This window comes from Thalia democratica, chromosome 2, assembly GCF_965202585.1.
Source record: "Thalia democratica chromosome 2, ktThaDemo2.hap1.1, whole genome shotgun sequence".
In the NCBI taxonomy this organism is placed as follows: domain Eukaryota; kingdom Metazoa; phylum Chordata; class Thaliacea; order Salpida; family Salpidae; genus Thalia; species Thalia democratica.
In genome coordinates, this window is record NC_139166.1 from 56,136,753 (window position 1) to 56,151,335 (window position 14,583).

Sequence of the window (14,583 nt, forward strand, 5' to 3'; positions counted from 1 at the left end):
TTCCAAAATTTCAATATACGTTATTTTTAACTCCGAAAATTTTTCCCAAGTATAAATTAGAAGCTTTACGGTTAGCTTTGCAAAAATGTTTCGTATTTCTAAGTCTACAATTAGTTTACAGAAAAGAACAAAAGAAAACATTTTAAGAAACTACAATTTCTACTGGTCTATTTTAACTAATGACTTGAGTTTTATTTATTAGACTAGTTTAAAATTTTAATAAACAAAACTTAGTAAAATCAGAAACCTTATTAACAATTACACAATTAATCAAAACATTATAATAGTAAATTAGTCTTATATTAATATATTTAATACACAAGCGTTTTGTATGCGTTTGATAGTTTTAAAATAAAGTAATTCAGTCATAGCTGCTCATTAATTCAACAAAATAGCAAAAGTCTCTTGACTGGTTAATAGGAAATTAAAAAAGTTTAACTTCTTTAATGGAATCAAACATGTATGAACTTAAACAACTTAAATGTCATTTATAAATATTAAAATAGTAATGAACTTTATTTAAGATAGAGAATATTCGAAGGAGTATTTAGATTTAGAATTTTAGGAATATAAAAAGTATAAAAATTATATAAAAATATCAAAGCACCATATTTACCTTCAAAACAGTTTTGTGTCATCAGAAAAATGAACTAGTTTGAAAATTGAAACCAAAATAAATCATATATTTACTTGTATGAAATCTACGGATATTTTATGTTATAAAAAAAAGTTTAAGTTTTTTTAGTTAAACTATACTAGCGAGAGTTAAGAGTCGTTTTTAAGTTCTAAGTTTTCTTAGCTTGACCATAAAGCGTCGACTGCCACCAAGTAAATGAGAAGTATAAACTAAACAGAATCATATTTATACTGAAGTAGTCGTAATTTTAAGTATTGAAACTAAATTTATAGTGATATGAGGTGTTAAGTTTAAACCATAGTAACTTAATTTGTCGTGAATTGCATTGTGAAAGTCAGATAGACAATGTTAAAACTTAGTTACAGTACTTCTAATGAAATTACGAACTTTGGTTACGCACTCTCATTTAGATATGCATAGGAACCCACTTTTTCAACTTTGAATAGTTATTTTATATACATATATATGTATATATCCAAAAAAAACTATCAAAATAATTTATGTAATAAAGTACTTATATTGCCTTATTTTCAAATGTTAAAAAAAACTTTTTAAATAGTGAAAAGAATATTTTTGTAGGTATATTTGTTACCTCTCGTTTAATTACTTTCTTTTGATTAGTTACGCATTTTTTATGTGGACACAATCTGCGTAGATTCGAAATATGTTAATGACAGGGTTGCCACTTTACCTGGAATCCTGAAAAAACCTGGAATTTGACAATTTAAGCAAAAATAATCTGGAAAAATTTGGGAATTTAAGAAATTTTGAAAAAAACATTTAAAAACATAGAATTTCGAACAAAAAACCTGGAAAAACCTGGAATTTTTAAGAATTTTAACATGTTCAGTAGTAAAATTTCAGTTTGACTCAAAAAATCTATCATAAAGATAAAAAAATTTGTCATCACCAAAAATTTTTTTATTAAAAAACACGTTTTAAGTAGCTTTACAGTTCCTTTTCAATCTTTTTATACTATTTAACACAGTTTCTTACCTTAAATTTAACTTTAAACTAAAAATAGATCCAAAAATGTGTACTTTTAAAAACCTAGAAGAAATTTGAAAAACCTGCAATAAATTTAAAAAAAACGAGTGACAACCCTGTAATGAACTAAAACTATTAATTTTTAAATTCAATTAACTCTTAAACGTTATTTTTTAAGTTTTTTATACTTAAAAATTTATATGTCTGAGTTGAACTTAAAGTGATTAACTACTAACAAGGAAAACATCAAAATAAAACCAAATTATCTATATAAGCTAGAAAAAAACGTGTACTTAACAATAAAATTTAACTTATCAGTTATAGAAGTTTGATTTTCATTATAAAATGAAATTGTAATTTTAAATTAGAATATTTGTATTTCCTGTTTCTAAACTTGCCTATCTTTAAAACCATACTTTGAAAAACACCTTGTTTAAATCTTGTAGTTGGAAATTTTATAACTTAAACTTTACTGAATTTAATTGATAAAGTTCAAATTTTTTGAAATTGTATTATATTATATATTTTTTGTACCTTTGTGGTGTTGTTACCAAAAAAAAGAAGATAAAAAGTAAACAATGTATAATAAAACTTGTAAATGTTGAAAATAAACGTAAAAATACAGCAATAAAAAGTGACAAACAAATATGCTTGAGGTAATTAAAGAAGCTATGAACGCCCTATAAACGAATCATAAAAACTAGTGTAAACATATCATCAAGCTTAAAAAATAACCTTTGGTTATGATAGTCGTCAGTTAAAATAATCGTAAACGGTAAGTTTTAAATAATCTTTCCTAGGACTTCTTTGTAGAAACATTTTCAACAAACTTTATTTAAACGATCAAACTCATAAAAGTAAATCAAGAGAAATCACCTTTAAACAAATAACTTTGATGTTGAAATAATATCCAATTAGGTTTTTGTAGTAATCACTTTAACTTGGCAATAAATAAAGCATTCAAAAATGGCTGACTCTTCCAAAACTTATTATAACTTTAAATTAAAGTTTATAAATAAAAGTAATCGGTATGATTCTTTTTAAAAAAATATTCTCATCCGTAATTACTACGAAGATAATTAACCTTTTATCTAGTCAACTGCTCCTTAAACGTCCACCTTAACTTAAATTTTACAAGTGATGATGTACTTTTTAATGTACTATATGTTACTGTAGGACATTATAAGATAAAAGACTTGGTAAAATATAAAGTATAAAGATGTTAGAGTTCAATTGTGCTCTTTGTACAGCTTTAATTTTCTGTTAACAGGGAAGTTAGTATGATATACTTGGTTGGTAAACAAATTATGTGAACTACCTAAGTTACCTCAAACATAATTATTGCTCAAATTTTATAAACTTTTTTTTACTGTGTTAATATACAACGTGTTGCATTTAAGCTTAGAAATAGATAAATAATTATTTTTAAGATATTCGATTTTGCGTCCTACCCCTATGACATTTCAATGCCGTTTAATTTGCTGTAAAAACATTCCGTTAAAGTGCTTAGTCATAATCTTATATAACTTTAATATTATAATAAATTTTTTATAACCAAATATAACTTTCATAAGTTTTGAGGACTTTACAGCTGATAAAAAAATATTTGAAATTTACCTAAATAAGTTACTTTATTTTTCTAAACCTTTATTCAAACTTTAAAGCAATTCTGAATCTAAAACAATGTTGATGCGTTTCACAATTTGGAACCTAGTTTTTGCTAATTAACAAAAGAGTTTACTATAAATGTTATCCATATACTGAGATAACAAATAAAATATAGCAAAAATAACATAATCTACAATATATTAAGCCAAGAACTAAAAATAAAGATATATTTAAAGAAAAAATCCAACACTACTTTAAGCATTATGATGTTTTCAAGTAAAAACAGTTTATATTAATGCCTCCTAGTCAAAAACTTAACAACTTTTTAACATAGTTATTGCATCTTAAGTCAACAAAAGAAAGTAATAACTTTTTCTTTTTTAATAAATACAAATGTATAAGGTAACACTTCCTTTGTTTATGCTACACGCACTTAAAAGCAATTAGCAAATTAGGTTTTACTACTTTTCATATAAAGGTAGATTTTATTAAAGTTTGCGTTAAGCCAGAGGCGCCGTTTATTTTTATAAGAATGAGTTTAAAATATCGGACTACGTTTATACTACTATAAGAACTAAAAACATATTAAAGTCTCAAAGCTTATCTAAATATAACAAAGATATATTTTAAAACCGTTTTTATCTAACTGTAAAATCAATTTACGTGATAAAAGCTTACATAGATTACATAACTAAATATAATCTCATTATACAATTTTAATTAAAACCAGTTTTGCACAATAACTGCACAGGCCGGCTTGAGTACTTATGTCTTTGAATGTTTTTTATTCGTGCTTTTATGCAAATTATTCAGAACAATAATACATCAGTAACTTAGTAGCATCTAACCCCTTTCCCTAACTCACTTACCTAAACATTTTGATCTAAACTCTCACCAACAACTAATCAGAATCGCCTAGATTTTGCAGCTGGCAGGTAATCATGGTTTTTTACATGAACTTAAAATCTGTTTATTTTTGAGCCTAAGTGTGTATTCGAAATACATTTTTTTAGGACTTGCTATTAAAACTAATTCTTAATATAATAAATAAAAAGAAAGTTTATACAAAGTTGTTAGCTCGGTATCGGCAAACTAAGTAAAAGTGTTTGTTTCAAAAACGTACACACCGTCTTTAAAACATACTTTTATAAAATACTTTAGAACTTTTTGTGGTTAAAACTTACAAAAAGATATTCAACGTAGTAATGACCATTGAATAGTGCCCTATTCATGCTTATTTTATTATATTTTGTGTAAAAGAGTGCTTGTATATTGGTTTACTAAAAAGACAAAATAAATGTTTTACTGAGATCAAACCTAAACTTTAAGCTTTTAAAATAATTCAAGATGTAATTCTCTAAGTTTTAAAGTTTTAGTCAAAAGGTTTTTATTTTATACAATTTTGAGAAATATAACAAGATTATTCTTAAATTTTTAAACTTTATTCAGAAGTATATAAAGAATTGGTTTACAAATTTTGTTATGCTTCTGCTTTATTCATAGATTATGATGTATGGAAAATCATTAAAGTATTGTGTATGAGTCCTATAGTAGTCTTTTTGTGGTTAGAACTTCGAATAAAAAATAAAAGTATATAAATAACAAAATTCTTATGAAAATATAAATCTTAAAAAGTAATAAATAACTTTACTATTAGACAAAAGAAAGAATTATGTTTTCCGCATAGACTTGATGTGAATTAAAAGTCTTTGTACAAAACCAAAAGATATAGTAAAAAAAACTAAATACACCATTAAATATGATTTTAATGTTCTTATAAACCGAGCACTTAGATACATACATTTTAAGAAATATGATGATAGTGTTAGAAAACTAAAAAATGAAAAAAATATTAAAAATTGAAAGTCTATATTTATACGAATCAGGTTATTCTATGTTTAAATTTAAGAAAGTTTCGTACCAGCTAGCTTTAATGATTACTTTAAAAGTATCCATAATTGTATTCAGAAATAAATTAATTTCTACCTAGATTCAACAACAAGAGTGATCAAAAATTGCTAGCTTACCAAGGTAGTAAATTATGGACTGAGCTACCATTATATTTAAAAGATCGACGTCATTTTTGAAAGTTCCAGGATGAACTTAAAAGTTGTTTGTTAAATAGTGATTATTAAGGTCATAACAGATCATTGCTATTTGTTGATTTACTTTTTTTTAGGGAGTTAATAATAATTATCATCTAATACCAAAAAAACTTAGTTCAAAAGTTGATTTCTTTGGTTAAAATAACTGTGATTCGGTCTAAATTGCAGCATATTCTATCTGGTTATTCTGTTTAAATTATTTAGTACGATTACTATTTTCAACTAAATTTAGAATATTTACAAACTTTTTTGTCTATAAATATATTTCTGTAGTATGCCAATATAATAACTGAGTAATAGATGTTTTTTAAAAGAGAGTTAAGCATATAAATGGTAAGCTGAGATTACTGTCTCAAGTTAACTTCTAAATGTATTATTTTTAACTATTATTAATTTTTAATTTAAGACAAAATCAAGGTTCCACAATTGAATGATACTTGAAATTATTAAAGTTTTAAAATTTTTCGCATTTAGAACTTTTATTTTAGCTCTAATAATAACCTGATTTTTTACATGAACAAAAATAAAACTTTATAATAGCAGCTACTTTTAAACTTAAATAAATGAGAACAACAAAGAAGAAACTGTAAGTATTTCAAAAAACATAAGTTATTTTTACTTTGAAATCTCTTTTAATGTTTTACAGTAACATATAGTTACATATTAAATCAGCTTCGAAATTGCAACTCTTTGAGAGAGAATAACCATCCTGAGTGATATAATCTCAAAAATATTAAGCTAGTCTTAGTTAAAAATAATAATAACTATAACTAATAATCTGAAAAATTATGAAACCTAAGTTACCTTGAAACACAAAAACTATAAGTTAGTCAGCCTGAGATTTGAAAAAGTTATGAACTTGTTAAAGTAGAGAAGCCAACGTGTAAAACAACCCTGTGCTTAACTGGATATACTAACTTCTTCCATGCAAACTTAGTTTATTGAAAGGTTTAATTAATATACTACATGTTCAGTCAAATTTATTTGAGTATAAGAAATACTAGTTTTCCAATCATAGTTATTTGGAATTTATAGTTTGAGTATAGTTTATAGCTTCAGTTTACTGCTTAGAACAAACATTTTCTATTTTAGTTTTTAGATGAAAACCAAATTGGAAGGACCAAAAATTTTTCTTAGTAATTTCAAATTACCATGAGTAAGACTGATTTTGTGCAACGACTAAAAAAATATTAAGACCAAAAATTTAACAAATCTACTGTTTGTCCATTGTAATTACTTAAACAATTAAAAAAATATAAACAAAACTAATAAAAACATAACTTTTTTTTTGATTTGAAAAACTAGCTTGAGATTTAATAAAAACATTCAAAATACCCTGAGTTTTGCTAAAAAAGAAAAAAAATCTGATTATCAAAAAAAATCAAACTTGCCTACCTTAGAGTGAATATTTTCAACTTTTTGTACTAGTCTGAGTTATTCTTAGTAGCCCAAATTATGGCAAACCTGAACATATTAACTTTTTCGATTTGAACTGAGTTTACAAGGAAATTAAAAAGGTTTAATCAGTATATAAACAAGCTTTAAATTTTTAACCTTATTACTATAAATACTGGAAGCCGATCATTTCTAACCCGCTATCATTTCTAACCCGATCACTTCTAACCCGATCACTTCTAACTCGATTACTTCTAACCCGATCATTTCTAACCCGATCAATTCTAACCCGATCGTTTCTAACCCAATCACTTCTAACCCGATCATTTCTAACCCGATCACTTCTAACCCGATCATATCTAACCCGATCATATCTAACCCGATCACTTCTAACCCGATCATTTCAAACAAGATAATTTTTAACCCGATCGTTTCTAACCCGATTTAACCCAATCATTTCTAACCCGATCACTTCGAACCTGATCATTTCTAACCCATTCTACTTGTTTATTTTATTCATTAATTTTAATCTAGATTTCTTCAAAAACTAACTAGTCTTAATAAAATTATTAAATTTTTTTTTATTTTTAGTTTCTTTAAAATATTATAATTTTAATATGTTACGTAAAAAACATTGTTAGTATAAACTTTAACATTAGTATTAACTAAACATAAGTTTAATTTATTTTTATCACCTAATTTTTTGATATTTCATCCTACACATAATTTTTTTTTTCAATATTTCATATATTTTTCTTCTTTCAATCTACTTTAACAAACGTTTTTCGTTAATAATATACAATTCACTAAATCATTTACGTTACAATATTTTGAACTATTTTTTGTAGGATTTTAAAGTAAGCAGTTATAAATATATTTAAGTTGGTTCTTATAATAATTCACGAGACTATAATGAATTTAACATAAGCAAATTTTAAAAAGTAAACCTTTACAACTGTAATATTCAGATACAAAAATCGTTACATTACGGTCTAAAAACTACAATGTAAGTCTGTTGTAAATGTTGTATTATTGCTGACTAATGTATTAGCACTTTATAGTAGGTTATTTTTGAGTTTCATTTTAATAACTTTTACAAATTGTTTTACAACTTGCATAGGCCTATTAAGATAATGGAATTCAAACAAACACTAGTAGAAATTTAATACTTTTGTTATATTAAGTGAAAAAGCCTGATTATTAGGTATAACCTAGATATTAAAACAGTTATGTCGTATAACAAGCTGAAAAAGTATATCACGTCGATTGACCGCCTTGATTTCACATCATTAATAAATTCTTACTTAGTTCTAGAGCAAAATAGTTATTAACAATTAAACAGACATGTTTATTTGTATAACAAGTCCGAGGTTAATCAAATCTCGCCCAGGTGATCTTTTTTAAAACCTTCACTTAAATCTATATAATATACAAAATGTTTTAATTACGACTTAAATTAGTACTTTACTAGACAAAAATTTCTTTAAATTAAAATTTATTTTATTTTTTTATGAACAGTTGAAATAACGTAAGTATAAACGAAATAAGTACTGAGAAAAATTTTGAAATAGAGTAATAAATTAATTATAGATAAATTACTAGGAGCAGAAGTTTGTAAAAACTACATAAAGTTTTTTGTTTCCATTATTCAACTATTTTTTCAGACGGTTATTACACGCAACATATTTACTTTTTATTTATTACAGTAAAGCCAGCTTGAAGTCTATTGACTTTATTCTCGGTGTTTTTTTGCACCTTAAATTTCTAAAAACGATTTTTGCACCTCTAATTTTCTAAAAACCTATGTTAGAGTTTCACGATACAAACAAATTATATTATTATATTATAAACTTCAAAAATATATAAATTAATCAAGTAACTTATACTCATATTTCATATTTAATTATCGCTGAATAATAACCTGTGAAACAATAACTTTTAAAAGATATCAAGAAATTTAATAAAGAAGTTTCTAGTATTAGTCGTGAGAAACTATTTTTGCAATTTGAAATTTTGAAAATATTTAAATTTTTATAATAAATTTAAATCTGTTTTTCTCTATGTACTGACGGGTTCTAAAAATTGAAAAACGTCTACCTCTACTTTTGACGTTTTAAACAGTATACACTTTTGTTTAAAGAACTTAGAATTTAATATTGATAATTTTAAATAAAACCACCATACTAATTACGATTACTAAGTTTTAATAATTGTATTATTTCGAGTTTCATATATACTGATATTAATATTCTTTATAAATTGTATATTATGTAAATTCGCCTTAAATTTGAATGCAACTTGCCAATCTGGTCTCCATACTTAAAAAATTTATATTAACCATATAGAATCTCTTCAAAGAAAAAGTACGGAGTAGTCTTTAACGGCTTCAAAACTCATTATATTTCTTACATTGACGACTATCAAAACTTAATACTTAATCTTTATAATACGGAAGACTTATAATTTTCCTAATGCTTTTTAAAACTACTAAACTACAGTTATTTAATAATCTTTTTTTAACTTTATTTGAATAATTAATTACTACGAAAATAAACCATTATAAACCATTGATATAGTATGTAGAATTTGGGTAACTCTTTAGTTTGATTTTATTAGCAGCGCCTTTCCTCTGTAAATAATATAAGGTTTTTCAATATTTTCGATAGATATTTTTTAACCTATATTCCTAATGTGCTTTGGACTTAAAATTTAGTGATTAGTCAATACACTTATTTTCTTTGCAATTGTCTGTACCTTAATTCCAATAATGTTTAATTTAATTGTATATATTATGCTTTGGCAAAGCGACAAAAATAATTGATAAAAAAGCAATGAAATACCAAACGGTTGCACAAATGTACAGAACTTAACTCTAAAAGTCAGGATATGTATATCAGGCTGATTTTTGAACAAGAGTAACTTTTATTCATGAACTTTTGTAGTTTGTTTGAATTCTGATATTCTAGTATGTTCTAAAATATTCTATAAAAGTAACCATGAACCTTCTTTTAATGGTGAAGTGCGTAATTCAGACTATTTTACTGATTGATGCACTAAAACCATGGAAATAATATATTAAATCGTCTCAACATGTGTTGCTGAAATTTTAAAAGATTGATTTTTTTTGTTGAAAAGAAATCGGTAATTAATTCTAAATTGAAATATTGTGCAACTGTGTTTGGTTTTATTGAAACTCACTGATCGATGAAAGAATTGATGTTAAACTTGCTTATTATGGAGTCGAAACCAAATTTGTTAAATACCTTCTACTTCAAATCATAACTAAGTCAATTAGTGTTATACTAAAGTGTTAAATTATTTTGCTGTTAATCTATAAATATTAGATAAAGCTATAGTTTTTGATTTTAAGATATATAAATTTGCGTCTCTTTGTTAAGTGTCATTCAGTTTAAGTGGCCCAGATTTTGATGCCTGGGTCTAGCGTAGGATAACAAACCTCCAAAAGCATTAAATGTCAAAAATTAAATTTAAAAAAAAGTTATCTGAACATTAAGTTTTATTTTAAACAAAACTAACTAAATTTCATTAAAAAAACAACTTTGTTGAGATCGATTTGTTTTTAAAACAAATCCTTATTTTAAAACAGTAATAAACAAATATATTAATACAGATCGGGTTAATAATTGTCGGGTTAGAAAAGATTTGGTTAGATATGATCAGGTTAGAAATGATCGGGTTAGATATGATCGGGTTAGAAATGATCGGGTTAGAAATGATAGGGTTAAATCGGGTTAGAAACGATCGGGTCAGAAATGATCTTGTTAGAAATGATCAGGTTAGAAGTGATCGGGTTAGAAATGATCGGGTTAGAAGTAATCGTGTTAGAAGTGATCGGGTTAGAAGTGATCGGTTTAGAAGTTATCGGGTTAGAAATTATCGGGTTAGAAATTATCGGGTTAGAAATGATCGGGTTTGAAGTGATCGGGTTAGAAGTGATCGGGTTAGAAGTGATCGGGTTAGAAATTATCGGGCTATAAGTGATCGGGTTAGAAATTATCGGGTTAAAAATGATAGCGAGTTAGAAATGATAGTAAACCATAAATACTAGATACGTCGAACAGTGTTTACAAGCAAGTAGTGTTTAGCAAGTATTGACTACTTAAAAAGACATAAAAATAACAAAAACGCTCCAAACTTTACAAAAAAGTAGTAAACTAGTTTGAGTAACTTAAGTGTATAAAGAGTCTAACAATCTAAATATCATGCTTAAAGAACTTTTGCATTTATATGTCTTTTTTCTCAACAAAATAGCTGAGTCAAGTAAATGCCTGCAGACTATAAAGTAAAAGCACGCAGTCAGCTTTTGAGTTTAATGGTCATAATCTAAATTGTAGTTTTATAAGAAGCAAACCTAAAGCGTTATAGTAAGTTTAACTTTTATTTTAATTATATTAGATGAACAATTGCATGAATACTCCAACCCAAGAGACGTGCTAATGGCTGTGATTAACCACTTAAGATTTATATTCATGCTATAACTTAAAACATAAAAATAAAAACAGTTTAAACATACAATCACTTGTATTAGTTGAAAATGAAGGTAGAAATAAGCACTATGTCATTACTTTTTCAAATTAAGACTTCTTAAAAAAAAAAATTAATTAGAATATAATCATAAAAGAAATTGAATAAACTTAACTGTTAAAAAACTAAAGAGGTACAATTAAAACTAGTTTGGTTTATTCAGATGCAGAAACACTTAGTAAATTAGGTTTAACTTAGATATTTAAAAAGCCACCAAGTTTTAAAAACTTGATTTAAGTTGAAAATGTTTAATTATAGCTGAACAATGAAGTCTTATTTCAATACAACACATACAAATACTACTGAAGTTTCTTACAAAGTTTAAGTCATTTATTTCTTAGATTATAGGTAACTAAGCTTTATATACACACTTCAATATCTTAACGTAACCATAAAAAACATTAATTAAAAAAGACATATATTTATAGTATTAATAAATGTAGAAAAGCTAAAATGTGTTTTGCTCTATAAGTGGCGAATGCACGACAATTAAAATTCTAAAAATACAAACTAAAACCATTATCAGTCTAATATTTCTGAACTACTGTGAACAATGAGTTTTACAAACAGTTTTTTTTAATTTTGTTATGATCGTTATCTTATTAAATAGATCTACATCAGAGTTTCCCAAACTTTTAGCAAATGGCCCCCTTTAAAGAAATAAAGAAAGCCATGGCCCCCTTCAACAAGATTACTCAAAAACTACCAAAGAAAAACACTTAAGACCTTTTTTTTGCTCTCATCTGCAACTCGAGAATATCTAGTGTAAGTTTTTAAACTACCATTGAAAACACCTGAGACCTTTTTGTTTTGCTCTTCATCTGCAACTCTAGAATATATATTGTAAATTTCAAATTATGACTCATGGCCCCCCTGTGGCTCCTTTACTGCTCATTCGTGGCCCCTTCTTACCCCTTTGCTGCTCTTTGAGTATCTGTCATGGCCCAAAAGAGGTCCACTTTGCCCACTTTGGGAAACCCTGATCTACATGAAGACTAATTGTGAAAATTAATTGTGAGGGTTACCTTATATTTAAATTTTAATGTTATAATCTTATCAACCATACTAGCATGAAAAGTTTTTAAATTTTATCAAGCTTAAGTTAATACATGATATGTGGCACAATATTAATATAATAAAAACTTGAACTGTACTGTAGCCAGAAACAGAAATTAATACTTAATTTACGTAGAAATTGGTAAAATACAAACGATCACTTTAAAAGGAGTGCGAAGACACTTAAAATACTTAAAGCGTATATATCTTTTCGTCATTATTATTTTTATTTAACCTACAAATATTTTAGATTTATTTAAAACATAAAAATTATTTTAAATGTTTTTAAGATTCTTGATGATGCATTGCAACTATGACGTCATCACGTGTTACCACTGCTGGGAACATTTAAATTTTTTAATAATCAACAAGTTTTTAATTATAACATTATATTAACGATTTGTTTTTATTATTTGTTAAGTTTTAAGGCTTTTCGTAGCAACGACATAAAAGTGTTAATTTATTTAGACACAATCTAAGTTATTTTAATTTCTCTTAACAACTTAATTAAATTGATTAATTTTTATACCTTTTAATAAGTTTTTATACAAATTTTTTTCAGAAATACCCAATATTTTAAAAATTAAATTGGTTCTGTTAACACTTAGCCAGAAATCAAATTAATACCAGTTTTTATAAACTATTGTACAACTATTTTATTTAAAGATATTATTCTTACAGCAGTAGTTTTGAGCATGGTTAGTATTACAACTAACATATTTTATACCATTTTAACAACAACAAACCAATTTTTTAACTCTAACTGTATTTATACTATCGAATTTAGTATCGTAAACCACAACTCAACTTTAATTGCGTTAGTCTGTAGCGTTTTACAGTTTACACATTTTGTCAAATCAAAACAGCTTGCTTTAAACTTGGATTAAGTTGAAAACAGCTTAAATGTAAATCCAAAAAAAAAACTAGCTAAATTTATTTTTTTTTTTTAATTATACTTAAACTATGTAATTCTTTTAATGTTACCATTAAATATGGACTAAATGTTTAAACGAAGAAAAATTTTACTTAAAAACTCAAAGAATTTTTCTGAATGTCATAATATATATTTTCCGTATAAGAATTTTATCTAAATCCAAAGTACTTAGGTATTGAACCATTCAGTGCGACATCAGAAAATTTTGTCATTACGCTGATTTTAATACAAATGTTTTTTTACCGAGAGACAATATAAAGTTACAAGCTGTAATAACATTTTTAGTGCACACTTTTGAAATAGTAATTAATCGCATGATCAATTTAAAAAAATAGCTAGAAGGTCTATGAACTAAAATTTTAAAGTAATATAATAAGTAGAAGTTCTACAAGAATATTTTTGACAGAAATGGCATTAAAGTATTTAAAGCGTTTTTAAACTATTTTAGTAATAATACAAGGTTCTTAATGTTTTATAATTGAAGTTATATTTGAATTATTTAACTTATTGAAAACATAGATTGGTTTTTAATAAAGCAATTTACATCGAATACTGTAATTTAACTTCAACAGCCAACTTTATGTATTATTATTTTTATTAAGTAAAGAAAAGTTTTCTTTTAAAGCACAAATGTACTTTTGTTGCTTTTGGATAAATACAATTTAAACTATTACTTATATTTACTTTTATTTAAAAGTTTTTCTCATTTATTAAATTGAAATTAATGAAAATCTATACAAGTTAGAGGAAATACTTATTTAGTTTTAGTTATTTCAATTTAAAAGAATACAGATAAGCTGTAGAAACAATTTATACTATATATTTACTCATATAGAATTTTCACTAAATTACAAGTTTAGTTAAAACTTTTGATCAATTTCAACTGATAATAATAATCAGGGTTCGTAGAATATATTAAATTTATGAAAATTCACAATAAGCTAGTTATTTGGAGTTGCACAAACATTTTATATTTTACTCGTTCATTAAATTTCATCAGTAATTAAAATAAGCTCAGTTTAAATTTCTTTCAAAAAACGTTGAACTTTTGAATTGTTTTAAAGTTTTAGTTTATTATTTTGTTTTAGTTTACTTTAAGGTATAAAATAAAAACAAGTAAGATATATTTTAGGTCAGGTTTTTCGAAAATTGATAACGTTGCCCCCTTGCATTATGTTAGCTATTATTCGTAAATAACTAGTCAAGGGTCAAACTAGTAAGTGGGCAAATAACAAGCAAAGGGCGATATGTGATAAAAAAAGGAGATATTTTGTTTAGATTACTGCTGAGTGATTTTTTATAAAAAGTCGATCAGC